This window comes from Benincasa hispida, chromosome 12 (assembly GCF_027475165.1).
Source record: "Benincasa hispida cultivar pf3 chromosome 12, pf3_genome.v1.1, whole genome shotgun sequence".
Lineage (NCBI taxonomy): Eukaryota > Viridiplantae > Streptophyta > Magnoliopsida > Cucurbitales > Cucurbitaceae > Benincasa > Benincasa hispida.
The window spans coordinates 16,020,982-16,042,277 of NC_143489.1; positions in this window are offsets into that span (position 1 = coordinate 16,020,982).

Below are 21,296 nucleotides of genomic sequence, written 5' to 3' on the forward strand. Positions count from 1 at the left end.
ATTGATGTTAAATTTATTAAAATATAGAAATATAAATAAGAATGTTAGACATGTTGGCGAAAATTTAATACCTAGTGTTGCTTACAGTTAATTTTTTTAGATAGTTAATTTTAAAAATGGTTATTAAAAAAATAATTTTTATTAAAAATCAATTTGTGGAAATGGGGATCCAACCTCCATTTTTTGAAGAGAGCAACAATTAAAGGTTTAATATTATTTGTAGACTTTAAACTTATGAAGAAAAAGAACACAAACAATGGTCAAGATAGAGGGTTGAACATCCAACACTACTTAAAACTGAAAATTAGACACTCCTTAAAACTTATATTTTGCCATGGTTTTTAATTCAAGAACCAAACTCGTAATTACAATTACGAACTCACTGACAATAGTAGTAAATTACATTTCAAACTAAAAAAAGAAAAAGAAAAATTAAGATATGGTTTGATAATCATTTAGGTTTTTTTTCGAAAACTGTATTTATTTCTCACAAATTTCTTAGAGTGGGTTTCCAATTTTCTGAATTCATAGTCAAATTTTTAATATAAAAATAATATTCTAAAACTATATGTATGTATATATTTTAGGGAAATTTTTTATAGATAGAATAAATGTCAAATTATTTTCCGAAATAGCAAAAAAAAAAAAAATCTATCAACCTCTATCAAAAAAGATTAAAACTTTGCTATTTTGTGTAAATAATTTCTCATATTTTTCCATTTTTGAAAATGGTCCTATTAAATATTCACACCTTAATTTGAATTTTGAAAACACTAACCATGTTTTGTAACTATTTGTTTTTTTTTAAAAAAAAAAATCTATAACACTCATTCCACCTCTAAATTGATTTATTTGTTATTTACCTGTTACGAATGCTTTAAACAACCAAGCAACATTTTGAAAAATAAAAAATGTAGTTTTTAAAATATATTCTTATTTTGAAATTTGGCTAAAAATTTAACCATACTTAAAAAAAAAAAAACAAGTTATTGCAAGAAATTTAGTCATCACTACTAATTTATTGTTAATTTTTTAAACAACTTTTTGTTATCTATCCACATTTTTACAATAAATTTTGAAAACATATTCACATGTTATATTTTACTGCATGAAAATTATTATTATTGTTTAACCAATTTCGATTAAAAAAATTAACTTCAAATGACTAAAAATAAAGATTTATTGGCAAAAAAAAAAGTTAAATTGCATTAAATACGTACTATCAACCTCGAGGTCAGAGCTTAAAAAATAAAAATAAACATTATTGGAAGTGTGGGATTAAAATTTAACAAATAAATGTACAAACACTAAAAATATGGAGACAAAAATAATATTTCAACCTTTATAATATCCACGACCGAGGGCAAGAAAATCAACCACGCATTAATAAAAATATGTGTTGTTTACAAATATAAGAAAACGAACCAAAATATTTATAAATAATAGCAAAATATCACAATCTTTTTTATAACAGACCGTGATAGACAATGATAGGCTACTATTTATATCTATCATGACTAGGGTTGGCAAAATTCCCCGCGTTCCCGCCCCGATCGGGGTGGAGAATCCCTGGTTTGACCGGGGATGGGGTCAAATCGGGGAATTTTTTCGAGGCCCCATCCGGGGACGGGGATGGTATCCTCGCCCCGACCCCGACCCCGATTTTATATAGTTATATTTTTAATATTTTATAAATATATATTTATAATATATAAGATAACTTATTTATATGTATGTTTATAATGTATAAGTGTTGTAAGCCCAATATCGAATATATAAATTCTAAATTTAAGCCCAAAAGTCAAGCCCAAACTTAAAAAATTAAAAGAAAAAAATGGGAAATCCGCGCGGGTAATTAGTAGGAGAATTTCCGCAGGAAACGAGGTGGGGTTGGGGGCGGGGAAAGGGGAATTTCTCCCACGGGGCTGGGGATGGGGGACCCTTCCCCACCCCGACCTGACCCTGTTGCCAACCCTAATTATGACACATGACATTGATAAATACAAATAGTAGTCTATCACAATTTATTACAGATACGATGATATTTTATTATTTATTGTGAATATTCTTGACAATTCTGTCCATTAAAATAATTTCCCAAAAACGCCCAGTTAGCCAAATTATTTCCGTATAATGATTTGTCTACTTTATACGAAATAAATAATAATTTTAAATTTTGATGATTGGATTTATAAAACTTTCCTGATTCCAAATCCGTTGCATCGACCAAAAAGAGTAATATAGATACATTGAGAATACTTTTTGGTCCATAGATTTGATTAATTTTTATTAAGGTTACATTTTATCTCAATTGAAACGTAATGTGTTAATCGTAAAGTAGAAATTGGTTCTACTTGATTATATTTGTTATTGTTTAGTCGTATATTCGTAATTGTAATAAACTGTGGGACTTGCTTCCAAATCTATAATCAAAACACACAATCTAATTGAGGAATGATGGACATTATTGAGATTGAAAACTACGTGGAACTCAATACATTTATCGTTACCATTGCATATATTATTAACGTAACAATATAAAAATTATGAATCTTTACCTTTATTGTTATCATTATTATTATCGATAGGGTCAAGTAATAACAAATTCATAATTTTAAGTAAACGCAATCAAAAGCAACCCAATTATGTTTGTGATTCAGGTTTATTACGATTCATCTATCAATTAAAACTCATTTCGATTACGACGATTTTTATTACGAATCTATAAACGTGGCCTAAATTTTGAAATGTTATATATATTTTTTTTAATTTCAAATTTAATGTTACATTTTTTTTTTTAATTTCAAATTTTGTTTTCACCATGTATTTACACTCCTAGTATTATTGTCCACTCATTAGTTTTTTTAAAATTTAAATGAGTATAATTAATTAGACTCAATTTGGTTACCAATTGGTTTTGAAAATTATGTTTGTTTTCTTATAACTTCTTTACAATTATTTTTACCTTTTCTAATTAAATAGTTGAATTATTAGTCAAATTAAAAAAAAAAAGTCAAAAAAACTTTTTTTATTTGGTTGGTTTTTATTTAAAACACATTTAAATAGTAGATGATAAAATAACGAAATCAATAGGTAGAAGTAGTATTTATAAACTTAATTTTTAAACATAAAAAACTAAAAATTAAATAGTCACCGAATGTGATCTAAGTTTTCACTAATTGTTCGTTATTATTAAAATTAATATTGATTTTTTTTTTTTCATTCATAACTATGTCCAATTAATTAATTATAAATACTGTCAAATACTAAAGTGAGCATTAGTATTAAAATTTACAAACCAAATGAAGAAATAAACTCAAAACTAAATGACAAAATATTAATATTTTAAAATTTCGAGAGAAAATAAAAATTAAACTTAAGACTTAAAAAATAAAAGTGTAGCATTTTAAAGTCTACCAAATAAAAATTAGAATCAAATTTTAGATTAAAAAAAAGGTATTTCATCCCATATATATTTGGCAAGATTCTTATTTTTTATAGGATCGATACCTTTTTAATATATATAATATGTGGGTGATTAAATCCCGTATTTCAAAATCGATAATATAGATTTATATCAATTGAACTATGTTCAAGTTGGATATACGTAATTAAACGAGGAAGATGAAGAATTTTCCAACATTGAAGGTGGGGCGCGTTGAGGATGGTGAGCTGATGGGGATAGTCAACTGTCAACTCCAGTCTCCAATGCATGCCACGTTGGCAACTAAAAAAAGTAAAATAACTAAATTATAAAAAGAACGTTTATCAATTTTGTCATTTGTATATTCTTTTGCAAATTTAGACTTAAACACGGTCAATATTACAACTTTCACGTCATCACATTTATTATAAGTCTTGATTTTTCTTTTTCATTTTTTTAAAAAAGCTTTAGAAGTTTTTTACTTTAAAAATAGTTTTGAAATATTTATGTAACTAAGGACTGTTTGAGAGTGGTTTTAAAATAGTTGAATCACTTTAAGGATTTTTGTTCTAAAAATGGTTTTGAAACATTTATGAAACTAAAAAAATGTTTCTATTTTTAACTAAATACTCACCTTTAGCTTTTAACGCTAATGTATATTAAATAATTTAAAGGAATTATAATGAATTAAGTTCTAATTTTTTTTCATCGCTATGAATAATAGGCAACAATTGGATACTCCCATAGTTTCTTAGTTGGTGGGTGTGTAGGTGCTTGTTTGGTTCATGGACTATGTACAAAATAATTTTGGTCTTTCTCTTGCTATTTTTTAGTGTTTATGTATATTACTGATTTATTGTGTATTATATTCTAGATTCGAATAGAATTCCTTGACAAAAGAAGAAAAAAATAACCCTTACTTGAGGGTGGAGTTTCACATTTTTTACCCGTGTGCCTGTTGTTAGTTCAACAATCGCATTGAAAGTTGCTTAATATAAGATCAAGTCTATGTGTGAGCTCAAGCTCAAAGGCGTTTTGAAGTCGACATGGGGTTTGCATGTCTCAGAAAGGAAAGTCAAACTCTTGATCATGAGTCAACCAATTGAGTTTACCCCGTTTCATCAAAAGGGAAATGATCGGTCCAACTTGGACACTGGCACTTTATAACTTTAAGGGTCACATCTACTCCTGAATGACAAAGTGACTTCAACCATTTTATAATCATTCTCAAACATACCATAAAATTGTTACAATATGACAAATTTATCGTTAAAATTGATTTTTTTTTTCTTCTCTCTATATATATTATTTTACTTCGAACTTGTAAAATTATTTTAATTTGAATCATAGACTTTCAGATTCGTAAAATGAACTCTAAACTTAAACAAATATTGTAATGTTCAATGTACAAAGTTACATTTACACTACTTTGCCAAAAGTCATAAATTTTAACAGAAAAATTAACTTTAATTTCTTCTTTAAAATTTTATCAATTTTATGCCGTATGTTGGCCTTCTGGTCTTCGATCTCAAATTAATTAATATTTTGATGATAACAAACATGATTTTGTTTACTAATTATTTTGTTATTTGGAATAGTTCATAGTGTAGAACTTGAAACAACGATCCCAACACATCTTGAACCATTCAAATCGGAGTTTGGAAGAAAAAGATAAAGCAAAAAGAAGCGTAATGAAAAAAACCCGGGACGGTGACGTGGCGAATTAATCACCAAATTTGACCAATTAAAGAGTGTCATTTGGAACTATAGGATAAGTGACACATAGAGACTTAAAATTGCAATTGGTAGAATTTAGTTTTTATATAAAGAAAAGAGAATTAAAAGAAATTTATTTTGCAAAAAAAAAAAAAAATGATTTTGTTAAATTAAAAAAACGATTTAAAAAAATGAATTTAATATTATTTCATCTTCTGTCTAATGGCTACTTTTTACAAATGGTAGGCTCTTGTTTTTTTTGTTGGGTTTTAATTAAAAAATATATATATTATTATATTATTTTTTTTTGTTGATGTGATAATTGAGTTTAAATCTCGACCATTCAATTTAACTTTTTTAACAATCAAATGACTCAATTTACCTCCACTTCCTTCTCTTTTTATACTTCATCTTCCCTAAAATTATTTTAATTTTTCACATTTTACGATCCTCAAAAATAGTAAAAAAAAAACAACCATTGTTATTCTCTCTACAATCTTCCGATTTTTTTTTTAAATCTTATTCTTGAGAGAGATTTCTATTGTATTGTGAGAATTAAAGTGTATGAGCTCAAACTTGTGTACCACTCTTTTTAGAGAATTTTATTGTGTGAGTGATTGAAAGTTTTAAATAAACATTCTAATGGTTGGATCTTAACCCATGTAAAGGATCGGTTCGCTCTTGAACCCGTGGAGTAAGATAGTGGTATGACTCTCATACGTGGAAAAAGTCAAAGAATATTTCTTAATCAAAGTCTCAAGAGGCGCTTGAAAAAGTTGATGTAAGTCGTGTTTAACCAAACCACTATAAAAATCATGGTATCTTCTTCTCTAACTCTTTCTTATTTTTGCATTTAATTTTAATTTCTTGCTCTTGTTGGTTGATATTGATTAAATGGATTATCACACACACACACATATATATTAATCAATATTGTTATTTGGTATCAATAGGGTTTTATTAATTTAATTTAAAAGTTATCTAATTAGATCAAATTGAGCATATTTTAAGAAGTTTAATTAAATCCTATTCCTCCTCCCTCCTCTAAGGTTGCCATACCAGTCTAATAATTGGTATCAGAGCAAGGTTGCTCATTTAAATTTAATTTTCTTGATAAACTTTATTGTTAGAGTATTATGGCAAACCTAGTAGCAAATGGAATTGTTGAAGGCCAATCTACTTCTAGATCTCATTATTTTGATGGTTCAAATTATGCATATTGGAAAGCTCTAATGAAAATTTATTTGCAATCTATTACTATATTTTATGATTAATTGTTGCCGAAGGTTCTTATGTACCCATGAAAAATGTTGATAATATTGATAAGTCTAAATTAGAAGAAGAGTATGATGAAAATGAAATGAAAAAAAAAAATGTTCTTTTAATGCTAAGGCTATTAATTGTTTGTATTCTGCTTTAGCAAGATGAATTTAATAGAATATCCATATGTTCTTCCGTTCAAGAAATTTGGAATACTCTTGAAATTACTCGTGAAGGAACAAATCAAGTTATCTAAAATTAGCATGCTTGTTCATTATTATGAATTATTTAAGATGGATGTCAATGAGTCTATAACGGATATGTTTACTAGTTTACTAACATTATCAATGTTTTTAAGGGACCTGGTAAAATCTATACAACATCCGAAAATGTTAGGAAAATTCTTATGTCTCTACCTAAGATTGGAGAAGCAAAGGTGCCGCCAATCCAAGAAGCAAAAGATTTCACCAAACTTCCATTGGAGGAACTCATTGGTTTACTCATGACCCATGAGATCACTATGAAGAAACACTTGAAGGACGAGTCCAAAAAGAAGAAGAGTATTGCATTAAAGACCATCTCCTTGGAAATTAACTCCGAAGATGAGGATGTCCTTGATGAATATATCTCTCACGTAAGTACAAAAATTTCATCGAGAGGAAGAAGAGATTCAAAAAAACAGCTATCAACCCAAAGAGAATCAAAAGGTGAGAAGAGCAAAAAGGATGAGGTTTTTTGTTTTGAATGCAAAAAGTCGAGTCATATGAGAACGGATTGTCCACTTCTCAAATCATCTAAGAAATCCAAGAAGAAGGCAATGAAGGTTACTTGGGATGATATAGTGAAAGTGAAAATGGAAGTGAAGATGATGAAGTGGCACACCTTGGTCTCATGGCTTATAGTGACAAAAATGACGAACTTTATGATGAGATAACTCTAAAACCTCCTTCTTATGATGAATTGTTTGAAGCTTTTGAGAGTATGCAAAATGACTTAGAAAAACTTAGCTCAAAATATGTTATGCTTAAGAATAAATACAATACTTTGACTAGTGAAAATAAATTTTTACTTGATAAAATTGCTTGCTTTAAAGAGAATGAGCATGTTGTGCAAATCGATGAAATAAATGCCTCTTGTGATAAACATGTTTATTATCGTGATGAGAAAAATGCATTGCTCAATAAAGTTAGGTTTCTTGAGCATGATGGTTGTGAAAAGGATAATTTGATTAAATCATTTGAAGAAAAAAAAATTAAATGTCTTGCAAGAACTTGAACAAGCTGAAGAGTCTATAACAAAGTTGACAATAGGTGCTCAAAGATTAGACAAAATAATTGAAGTAGACAAGCCTTTTGGTAATAAGAGAGGTTTAGGCTATATTGATGAATGTTCTACTCCTTCAAGTTCTAAAACTATATTTATTAAAGAATCTTATATTGTGCATAATATGCCTAATGTTGTGTCTAATAATGTTCAATCTAATTTCGTGTCTATATGTCATAATTGTGGTGTTGAAGGTCATATTAGACCTAAGTGCTTTAAATTGAAGTATGGTCACACTATTTCTTCAAGAGAAAACTTTTATCAGAGAGCAAAGTTTTACAATGCTCCAAGAAAGGATTTCTTCAAATAGAGTAAAGTGCATAAATTTGTTGTTAGAGATAAATCCTTGCACAATGTTGTTTGTTTTTCTTGTGGCAAATATGGACATAAAGTTTATTTTTGTTACTTGCCTAGATCCAATGCTTTTAATGCTAATGCAAAAATGAAATTGATCTCTATGTTTGTAAATGCTAACACTATTGGACCCAAGCAAGTATAGATACCAAAGAATCAAACTTGAATATTTTGTTTGTAGGTTTATTTGAAAGCCTCCAAGAAAAATAAGTGGTATTTGGATAGTAGTTGCTCAAGGCATATGACTGGAGACCGAAACAAGTTTATTTCTTTCTCCAAAAATGATAGAGGCATGGTAACTTTTAGTGACAACAAGAAAGTTAAAATTATTGGCAAGGGTTAATATAGGTAATGAATTTTCTATTTTGATTGAAAATATGCTTTTAGTTGATAGTGATGATTTACTTGGTATTAGTCAATTGTGTGATAAAAGATTTAAAACTGTGTTTGATAAAAAGAATTGCATCATTGAAACTGCTTGTGGTAGAAAAGTTATGTTTGTTGGAAATATGGATGAAAATGTGTATTCCCTCGATTTGAATGATTATCCTATTATTGATAAATGTCTTTCCGTGTTGCAAAACGATTCTTGGTTATGGCATAGAAGACTATGATATGCTAGCATGCACTTAATTTCAAATATTTCTAAAAATCCTTTGGTTAGAGGTCTTCCTAAATTTAAATTTGAAAAAAAGATAAAATTTGTGATGCTTGTCAAATGGGAAAACTAGCTAAGTCTTCTCTCAAATCTACTAGACCTCTACAACTATTATACATGGATTTATTTGGCCCTTCTAGAATTGCTAGTTATGGAGGAAATTATTATGTATTTGTGATAGTTGATGATTTTTCTAGATTTACTTGGATTTTTATGATAAAACATAATGATGATGCTTTGAAAAGTTTTATTAATTTTGCTAAAAGAGTTCCAAATGAAAAAGGATTTTTTATTTCTAAAATTAGGAGTGATCATTGAGGAGAATTTGATAATGATGCTTTTAAAGCTTTTTGTACAAAAAATGGTTTTTCTCACCATCTAACTCCTCAACAAAATGGTGTGGTTGAAAGAAAAAATCACATTTTGCAAGAATTTGCTAGGTCAATGTTGAATGAGTATGGTCTACCTAAATATATTTGGGCAAAAGATATTAATATCGCTTGCTATGTTTTAAACAAAGTTTTAATTAGACCATCTTTAGATAAAATTTCTTATGAGCTTTGACATGAAAAATTTTCAAATATTGGGTATTTCAAAGTTTTTTGTTGCAAATGTTTTATTTTGAATAACAAAGAAAAACTTGAAAAATTTGATTCTAAGACGGATGTTGGTATTTTCCTAAGATATTCCTCTACTAGTAAAGCTTATATAGTTTTCAACAAGAGAACTTTAATTATTGAGGAATCTATGCATGTTGTGTTTGATGAATAATGTAATAATGTTCCTAATGAGTCTATAGTGATGATTTAGAAAAAGATTTTGGAGATTTTCTTGTTAGTGAAAAAGACAAAGAAATTATCTCAAGTATGCAAGAAGTAAGCATCAATGAAAAGAAGGAAGATGATTCTTCATCCAACCTAAAGAATAGAGATATGCTTCATCCCATCCCAAAGATTTGATTCTTGGTGATCCCGAACAAGGTGTGAAAACTCGTTCTTCTCTTAATTTATTTAGTAATCTTGTTTTTGTTTCTCAAATTGAATCTAAAAGTTTTAAAGATATCGAATGTGATGAGTTTTGGATTTTAGCTATGCAAGAAGAGTTGAATCAATTTGAAAGGAACAAAGTTTAGGAATTAGTCCCTAGGTCTTTTAATCATCTATAATTGAAACTAAATGGGTATTCAAAAATAAAATGGATGAAAATAGAAATATTATTAGAAATAAAGCTAGACTTGTAGCTCAAGGTTATTGGCAAGAAGAAGTTATAAGAAACTTGTGCACCGGTTACTTGATTAGAATCTATTAGAATGTTGCTTACTTTTGCCTTTTATAAGAACTCCATTTTGATCAAATGGATGTGAAGAGTGCCTTTTTAAATGGTTATATTATGGAGGAAGTTTATGTAGAACAACCTCCAGGTTTTGAAAGTTTTGATTTGTCTAATCATGTTTATAAGTTGAAAAAGACTCTTTATGACTTAAAACAAGCTCCAAGAGCCTGGTATGATAGGCTTAGCAACTTTTTACTCGAGAATGGGTTTAAAATAGAAAAAATTGATACTACTCTCTTTATTAAGGTTAAGGACAATGACATGCTTATAATGCGAATACATGTGGATGATATTATATTTGGTTCTACTAATCCATCTTTGTGTGAAGAATTTTCTAAGTGTATGCATGGTGAGTTTGAGATGAGTATGATGGGAGAACTTAGTTTCTTCCTTGGACTCCAAATCAAACAACTTAAGAATGGTATCTTCATAAGTCAAGAAAAATACACAAGGGATTTGCTCAAGAGGTTCAAATTTAATGAAGGTAAAATTGCAAAAACTCCTATAAGCACTACCACTAAACTTGACAAAGATGAAAAAGGTAAATGTGTGGACATAAAGACTTATGATTAGATCTTTTCTTTATTTGACTGCTACTAGACCTGATATCATGTTTAGTGTATGTTTATGTGCTAGATTTCATGTCCTAAGGAATCACATTTGCATGCCGTTAAAATAATATTTAAATATTTTCTTGGAACTATTGATGTAGGCTTGTGGCATCCTAGAAATATTGAATTTAATTTGGTTAGATATTCCGATGCAGATTTTGTCGGTAGTTTACTTGACCGTAAGAGTACCAGTGGGACATGCCAATTTCTTCGTTCCTCAGTATCATGGTTTAGTAAAAAACAAAATTCGATTGCTTTATCCACTACCGAAACGGAATATATTGCAGTTGCTAGTTGTTGTGCACAAATTCTTTAGATAAAACAAACTCTTTGTGATTTTGGATTTAAGTTTGATAGTGCGCCCATATTTTGTGATAATACTAGTGCTATTAATTCGACCAAAAATCCTATACATCATTCTAGGACTAAGGATATCGATATTAGGCATCACTTTATTAGAAAGTAGGGGCAAAATGGTAATATTTTTCTTGAATTTGTAAACTCTAATAATCAATTAGCGGATATTTTTACCAAGCATTTGAATGAAGAGAGCTTTTGCAAAAATAGGCTTGAGCTTGGCATCACTCATTGTGATGCATCTTGATTTCCTATCTTACTTGATATTATTATATAATGCATATAAATAGGGGGAGAATTTGGAAACTTTATATGTGTTCATATTGTTAGGGGAACACTTATTTGTTTTTTGTTCTTTTTTACGATTCCAAAGGGGAGAAGTATAAGAAAAATGTGTTATGGTTGTGTTGAATAATTGTTTCAATCAAATGTATTATTTAGGGGGAAAATTAGTTAAAGGAAAGAAGTAAATTATTTTGAATGAATTTCAAGCATGATCTTTGTGGTGATATGTATACTTGATATTGAAATTATTTGTTAATCACATGTTTTTCTATGGTTACGTGTATTTCAAGTTATTTTTCTTCTATAGTTTGTCATCCTAAAAAAGTGAGAGATTGTTGGCCTTTTGGCCTTTAATATCAAATTAATTAATTAATTGATATTTTGATGATAACAAAGCTATTGTTTACTAATAATTTTATTATTTTGAATAGTCCATAGCGTAGAGCTCGAAACAATGATTCTGATGCATCTTGAATCATTCAAATTGGAGTTCGGATGAAAAAATATAGCAAAAAGAAGCGTAACAAAAAAATATCTGATACAGTGATGTGGCGAATTAAGCACCAAATTGGATTAATTAGAGAGTGTCACTTGGAACTATAGGATGAGTAACACATGGGACTAAAAATTGCAATTTGTAGAAGAAAAGTGAATTAAAAGAAAATGATTTTGTTAAAATTAAAAAAAATAATGAATTTAATATTATTTCACATTTGTGTCTAACGCTCTCGGTTTTTGTTGGGTTTAAAAAGAAATGATTTTAAAAGATATATATTATTATATTATATTTTGTTTGTATGTAACAGTTAGTTGAGTTTAAATCTCCACTATTCAATTTAATTTTTGAACAATCTCATATTAAAATCCACCTTTTACCCCACTTCCCTCTTTTATTCCTCATCTTCTCCAAAATTATTTTAACTTTTCACATTTTACAACCTCAAAAATAGCAAAAAAAAAAAAAAAAAAAAAAAGTCACAATTGTTACTCTCTCTGTAAGCTTCCAATTTTATTTATTTTCATCTTATTCTTGAGATAAATTTATATTGTATTGTGAGGATTAAAGTGTGTGAGCTCAAACTTGTATACCCACTCTTTTTAGAGAGTTTTATTGTGTGATTTAAAACTTATATATATATATAAAAAAAAAAAACATCATAACTGTTGGATCCTAACCCGAAGAAATGATCGGATTTGCTCTTAAACCCGTAAAAGGAGCAAGGTAACGATTCAACTCTCATCCATAGAAAAAGTCAAAGAAGATTTTTTAATCGAAATCCCAGGACGTGCTTGGAAACGTGGATGTAGGTCGTGTTTGACCGAACTACTATAAAAATCATGGTGTCTTCTTTTCTAACTATTTCCTAATTATTTTTACATTTAATTTTAATTGCTTGCTTTTGTTGGTTGATATTGATTGAATAGATTATCATGTATTTTTCTTTTATCAATATTGTTATTTAGTATCATTAGGGTTTTGTTAATTTAATTTAAAATTTATCTAATTAGATCAAATTGAACATACTTTAAGAAGAAGTTTAGTTAAACCCTATTCACCCGCCTTTAGGGTTATCATACCGGTCCAACACCATACATATATTGATATTAGTTGAATGCACAAGATAAAAATTCTTTTAAACCATATTTGAATTGAAATTTTTTTAGAAGGTGAAAATTGCAACACCTTTTAAAGCTTAAGATTAAAATTGCAATATTTATTTAAGTTTGAGATGCAATTTGATGAAATTAAGAGTTTAATAGTCAAAATTTATTTTTTTTTCAAATTAATATATTGAAAAGACAAATGAATTATATTGGCATAAAAATTGAAGTCTCGTTTGGTAACCATTGTATTTTTTGTTTTTAAAAATTAAGCTTATTTCCTCTTAGTTTCTTACAATAATTTGCATTTTATTTACGTATAAGAATTTATTCTTAGCCAAATTTCAAAAAAAAAATTAATTAATTAATTAATTTTTAAAATTTTAAAATTAGCTTGATTTTTGAAAACATTGATAAAATGTAGATTAAAAAAAATAATAAATTTAGAGGTGAGAAGAGTGTTAGCTTAATTTTTTTTTTAAAAAAAATGATTGTGAAATTGAGGAGCACAATGGAAACACACATATGGAGAAAATATAATATAATAATAAATAAAATATAAAATATAAAATAAAATAAAATTACTAAAATTATGAAAATTTGATAATATGAAAATTTGAGTGGATTTTGAGATAGATTTCTCACCAATGTGTTTTATTTCAAGATCCACCAAATGTCACTATTTATAGGCAAAGTCGCAAGTAGAATGTGATACATTTTGAATACTATGCATAAGTGAATGAATGACACATGGGCAACATATGTGGTAATGAAAAAATGACATCTAACATTGGACACTAAGTATGGGCATCTAACACCTATTTATAATATTTATAATACTTTCTCTTAGATGCCAATTATAAATATATGAAATATGTCTCGTTAAAACCTTAACTATGAAAAAATTCCATGGGAAAAAAATCCTAGTGAAGGAAAAAAAATACATATTTCATGTAATCTAATAATCCTAAAAGAATGTAATGTATTCGCTTCCTCTTATGGATACATCACTTAAGATTTCTGAATCGTCGCATTCCAATGTTGTGCACCAATTTCTCAAAGGTTGCGGTAGATAATGCCTTTGTAAATAAGTCGGTCAGGTTATCCTTCGAAAAAATTTGTTGTACAGTTATGCCACTAGTTTCTTCGAGATCATGAGTGAGAAATGTTTTGGTGAAATATGTTTTGTTTTATCTCATTTAATATATCCTCCCCTGATTTCGGCTATACATGTTGTATCATCTTCGTATAATATTGTTGGAAGTTTTTTATTAAAAGACAAGTCACATGTTTCATGAATGTGTTGAGTCATTGATTTTAACCATACACATTCTTGACTAGCCTCATGAATTTCAAGGATTTCAATATGATTTGAGGAAATGACAGTTATAGTCTGTTTCACCGGTCATAATGATATAGCAGTTCCTTCACATGTGAACAGATAACCTGTTTGAGATCTAATTTTATGTGGATCAGATAAATATCTAGAATATGCATGAACAACTAGATCAAAGTTTGATTTATTTGAATAAAACAAGCCCATATCAATCGTTCATCGGAGATAACGAAGTATATGCTTAATTATGTTTCAATGTCTTTTTGTTGAAGAATAACTATATCTAACTAATAAATTTATTGAAAATACAATATCTGGTATTGTATTATTGGCAAGATACATAACATAAGCACCAATTACACTTAGGTATGGACTTCATGACCAAGAAGTTATTCGTTATGATTTTGAGGTCGAAATATATCTTTCTTCACATATAGTGAACAACTTCCATTAGAATGTTCAATGGATGTGGTTTATCCATATAAAATCTTTTAAAAAAATTTCCTATATAAGTTGATCGATGAATAAATATCTCATCTGTTAAATGTTCAATTTGTAAACTAAGGCAAAATTTAGTTTTTTTGAGATCTTTCATCTCAAATTCTTCTTTGGAAGCTCTTTAAGAGTTCCAATTATATTTAAGTCATCAATATATATTATGATTTCTTTATAAAAACACACAGACATATTGGATAATTTTGATATCATTCTTTCAATAAATATCCACTTAGGCGATTGTACCACATCCGTCCTGATTGTTTTAATTCATATAATGATCTCTATAACTTTATTGAATGCAATTTTCGAGAATTTGATCTATATGTTTAAGGTACCTTAAATCCTTATAGGATTCTCATATAAATATTATTATTAAGAGATCCATATAAATATGCTGTGACTATCTCCATGAGATCTGGAGAATACGTCTCAACCTTGTGACACTTTCTGGTGTTCGGACTTGGCAAAAAAGCTGAAGTTTTGAGAGTGGGTTTAATTCTGCCTCCATTGCTTCTTTGCACTAAAGCCAATATTTTTTTATGTCAACATTCTTCAATAGATTTTGATTTAGAATCCTCATTTTCAAATATAATATCAAGAGCAACATTATACATAAAAATATTTTCAATAACTACATGACTTCGATTCCATCTTTTTTCCTGTCGTGACATAGTTTATTGAAATCTCATTATTATCTTTATGCATTTCACCTTCCTCATTAGTCATGTCATGAATTTCTTCATGAGTATTTACATCCTCAACCAAGTCTTCTTGACTATTAATTATTTCAAAATCTCATTATTATCTTTATACATTTCACCTTCCTCATTAGTCAAGTCACGAATTTCTTCATGAGTATTTACATCCTCAACCAAGTCTTCTTGACTATTAATTAATTTTCTTCTTCGAGGACTTTTATCTTTGGAACCCACTGGTCTACCACGTTTCTAGCGTGTTCCAGACTCATTAGTGACAACTTGCTATGTTGGGATATCAATTTTCGATGAGACATTTGCAGTTACTTTCTTTGCATCCATAAATGTATATGGTAATTGACTTGCTATATTTTGCAAATGGATTATTTTATGAACTTCAATGTAACGACCCAATTTCTATGATACTTTTAGGACGCTACTATATGCATGCATAGGATTGAGAATAAACTTTCAAAGAAAAAAATAATAAAATAAATAAAACTTTTATTTCCTTAAGTAAAATTCAAACACTAAAATCCTAAAAATACTGTTTGGGGTACCCTTGACTTTATTTTAGAATAAATTGAGCAAATAAACGAATTAATAAATGAACGAATGAAGTAGCTAAAAGTTTTAATATGCTAGACTCTTAAACAAACTCCTATCAAACGACAACATGAATGCGGAAGCGATAACATATCCCAATGGCCGAGTTACGGATCTCTTCTGGCATTCGCTGATTTGTTTTTACCTTTACCTGAAAAACATGAAGAGAATTAGATAAGTATATAAATATACCCAATAAGCGACCCACTACTGGGCCCACTAAGTGAACTATTAAACTTCCTATTGAGATTAGGTGCACAATGTGCATCGTATGCATAGGCATAGGTATAAGCATAAGGGGAGAAGGCACACTTTCATAGGTAGTGACCCCGGAGGGACACAGTCGTAAACATAAGTGGTGATCTCAAGGGGCACTGTACATAGGCATAAGGTGTGAGCCCAAAGGCTCACTCTTTGTGATGTGCATAGCCTGGTAAGAAAATTAACAACCACTATAGTTTATCTTATGCATAAGCAAAGAGTTATAGTCATAAATCATGCTTAAGAGATTTCAAAACAGTCTCTAAATCCATCCATCAATCAAACATGCATAAAAAAACATACTATCAAGATTTCCATGACAAAACATGAATTTCCACAATTCCAACTAACCAACAAACATGTTATAATATTTCAAACCAACATAGGGACCAATACTTAACACACACTTAGGTTCGAGGGCGAAGTGGCAATAGGTAACTTACCTTGATTTTAAGCCCAAATATCAAGCAATTAAACCTCCCTCTTGGTTTTGAAATTCTTGAATCAAGGCGCCTAAACATAAAGCATAAATAACTTTGATTTCAACTTTAAGGCTCGGTTCCAATATATACATTACCAAAACTTAGTCCACCTACCCAACACGTGGTTTACTCCAAACCACCACAAAATTCCACCAAGTACTCCAATCTAAACATAAATAGGAACCAAAATTTAAAATTTAATCTACAACAATTATTCCCAAACTTCACAAGTCACAACTCCTTAAAACTTAACAAAAATCTATCAAAAAACACTATTGATATCGCTGGACAACATGCTTGTAGCTCAAAAACTTCCTTCAACCTTTCAAACATAATGGGTAACTCAAATCAGACCAACACAAATGGACATTAAAAAAAAAGCCAAATAAACCTTCAATCCAAGATTCCAACTAATAGAGGCGTTGAACAAATGGGACGTGCCGCTGGCGAACTCACGCGGCGTGGCTGGATGGAGAAGTGAGTAGAGCCGTAGAGCCGTCAACAAAAATCAGACGACACGGTTAGAGACACATTAGGCAGTGAGCTAAAGCGTATTAGATAGTATGAGGTTCCATCTCAAAACCAATTGGCAATTAAAGGAGTAACTCATCTATCTTATAAAGAGTGTGAGTCTCCTTGGTTTTTCCAATGTGGGATTCTCAACATGTCCCCTCAAAAAGGTGCCTTTTTGGGTTCACTATTCTTGATTGGATCATAATTTCTTCTTATTGGATCGAAATCACCCATTTGGGCTTTATGGGCTATGATACCAAGTTAAAATGTGAGGTTGAAGCTCATGCGGCAAGTCGAAGTGCTTGTTGTCGTTTGAAGAGGTATACGACAGGACAGTAAACGATAGTGCTGGAGAGGTAGACGATAACGTCAACAGGTAGACAATGGTGTCAAGAGGCGGATGATAGCACTTAGACAAGGTAAACGATAACGTTTAGAGATAGATGATAGCATTTGGTGGAGGTAGACGATGACGTCTGAAGGAGGTAGACGATAGCTTCAAGAGATAGACGATATCGTGTAGACGATAGCGTCAGGAGGTAGACGATAGTATTAGAAAAAGGTAAACGATAGTTTCAATCAGGCAGGCGATAACTCAATACACGACAGTGGCAAGCCAACTTTTCCTTTATAATTTCTTGTATATTGAAATGTACCTAGGTAATATATTTATACAATATGGAATCCCTAATTTGGGAATGCAAAAATAAATCAACAAAACAAATGGTTAGACACTTTGTTGTAACCAACCTATTCTTTTGGTAGAGAGGCAAGATTATATTTTATGTGTTGGCATTCTTAACAAGGCGCGGCTGGATCGACAACAACGTGTGCAACTGGCGGCTGGATCGGCAATGGGCAGTGGTGGCTCGCGTCTAGGGTCTTTCGATCGACGGTGTGAGCGGCTCGGGGCGACAACGGCATCTGGGGGCTTTGGTCGGCAGTGTGCAGAACTCACAGAGAAGGGGGACATGCACGACTTCAGGAAGAAATGAGAAGAAGACTTTTTCTTCTTCTTTTTTTTCCCCTCTTTACTCATGCTACGAGACACCATTATAAATGTGTGTATATATATACTTCAAACCAAAAATCCTAAATTCTCTTATATATATATATATATATATTGCTTTTTTCCTCCTCCAAAACAAAATCTCAACTTACCAAATCTTATTTAATTCCCTTAAAAAAAAAAATCTAACTCCTAGCCATATCATTTAAATTAAATTCCAAGATACACTTATATCCAAAAAAATCAAATCTTCTCCAAACAAAATCTAAATTAAAACCCAACCAATCAAATCATTCAATTGCCTAAATTTTTGCCTCGAAATAAACAATCGAATAATTTCATAAAATTAATTTAAATTTAACTAGATCTCGGGACTACATTCAAGTTCACATTCATCTGTACGGAGATCTAAATGAAACAATAACTATGTATTACATGTAATTTCTTTTTCCAACTTCTTAATTCCTCCCTCTAATGTTGATTAATTTATCTCATTAAAATCAAATCGTGTAGTGATACATTACCCGTTAGGGATTTAAGATTTAATGATTGATGGGGAATCATACCTAACATATATTCTTGACCTTCTTTGAGAACTAATATTAGTAGTTAATCGTAATGACAAGTACTTATAATAAGCTACTGGCCTAATACTTATGTCCCCATATAGATGTAGGAAGCTAACTCTTATAAGTAATGGTCTTGCAATTACTTGCAAATGTTTTATAAATGATTCTGCTAAACCATTTTGTGTATGAACATGAGCTATAGAATGTTAAACACTTATCCCAAATAACATACAATAATTATCAAAAGCTTGGATGTAAATTCACCAGTATCATCAAAACGAATGGTCTTAATTAGATAATTAGGAAATTATACTCTTAACCTAATTATTTGAGCAAGTAATCATGCAAATGCAAGATTTCGACTTGATAATAAGCATACGTGTGACCATTTGCTAGATGCATCTATTAATACCATAAAGTATATATATTTTTAAAAATGCAGGTGATTCAGTCCCCCACTTTGACTAGTGATGGTCTAATGGTTAATTTTTCTTGAGAGAAAGTATCACATGATAATTCATTAGATTGAAGAATCTCTGACTCTTCAATGAGCGTCCATTTGAAATCTCTATAATTCTCCTCAGCACTATAGATCTTGGATGACCCAAACGGTCATGCCAAATTGTAATTATATCTAGATTCATGAAATTCAGGTTCATTGTTGCATATGTTTCAATTACTTGTATATGAGTATAATATAATCCATAAGATAAAGGAGACAACTTTTTCAATATACAAAATTTTCATTTGAGATAGTAGATTTTATCCTTCTAGGAAAAATAATATTTACTTTTCTGAAACTTTCAATCAAGTTTGCAAAACCCGATATTGTATTTACTTTTGTTTTCAGCATTGTCAATTTAGAAAAATTATTTTTTATCTGTAAGTATTGTGTGTAGTTGCATAGACATAACTTTTATTTATTCATTTTTTAGTCACCCAACATATGAAAATGATCCAGGTTTTCTCATTAAAAGACAATAATTACAAGAAAAAAAAACACTTTACACTTGGAATATACAGAAGTTAACATTTACTAAAAAATGTGAAGATAGATTAAAAAAAAACATTAAGTCTAGATATTCTCAAAATAATAATAAAAAAAATACTTGATGTTCCATCAACTGTCAATCTTCTATTCAGGAGATTCGAATAAGTCCGCCAACTAAGTGTTTTGACATATGATATGTATGTGACCAATGCCAGTCACTCTGCATCGAAAGCATTTATTTTCAACACTCTTTGAACTTTTATCTTGCAAAACTTTTTCCTTGTGATCATCATTTTACATGGTACTTTTGAAATTTAAATGATTAGAACGATCACCACGAAAAATAATAATTATCTCTTCCTCTGCCACGGTCACAACCTTGGCCATGATTATTAACATTCACAACATTCATTACAAGGAATGGTGTTGTTCCAATTGGTTGAGATTCGTGGTTATTAATTAATAACTCATTATTTTGTTCAGCCACGAAAAGACATGAAAATAGTTCAAAATATAAACATTTTTCTCAATATTGTTGCAAATTCGAGACATGAAAGGTAGAAGATGTCTTCTTTAACATATCAACATCAGTAATTTTCTCTCCGCATAACAACAAATTTGAACCGATTTTAAATAATGCGGAATTGTAATCACTTAGACCCCGTTTGGTAACCATTTTATTTTTTAAAATTATGCATATGTTATTCACATTTATTACCATGATTTGCATCTTTCTTAAGTATAATGGTTCATTTCTTAGCCAATTTCCATAAACAAAAACAACTTTTTGAAAGCTACTTTTTTCGGTGAAAAGTAGATAACAAATGAAGAATTTATAGGTGGAAGTAGTGTCTATGGGCTTAATTTTAAAATAAAAATTAAAATAAAAAGGTTACCAAACAGGATCTTACTGATTTAAGATCTTGTAGCTTTAAATGTATACTCATAACGAGCTTTAGGAATAGTAACTATTTTTTATGATCATATCTTTCTTTCAATTTTTTCCATAATATAGGGATATTTTATTGTAAGATACTTCATTTTCAACCCGTGTGGAAATGATGACAAAGAAAAACCATAGTTTCTGCTTTATCCTGATTGAATGTCGTATTTCCTTCTTTAATTGTTTCTCCTAAGTTCATAGCATCTAGTGTATTTCTATATCAAACACTCGTGACAAATGATTATTGTCATTAATGTCAAGGGCTGCAAATTCTAATTTTGTAAGGTTTGTCATGACAACACTATCACAACACATTGTATTTATATTAGAAATTTAATATGTACTAAATATGCAAAATTTTAAAATTTTAATTTATTAATTATAATAAAGAAAAAAAACCGACATACCTTTAAGACCTACCTTCAACGAGGGAAGTGATGAGAGCTCGTGCTAATAACGTATTGTGAAATT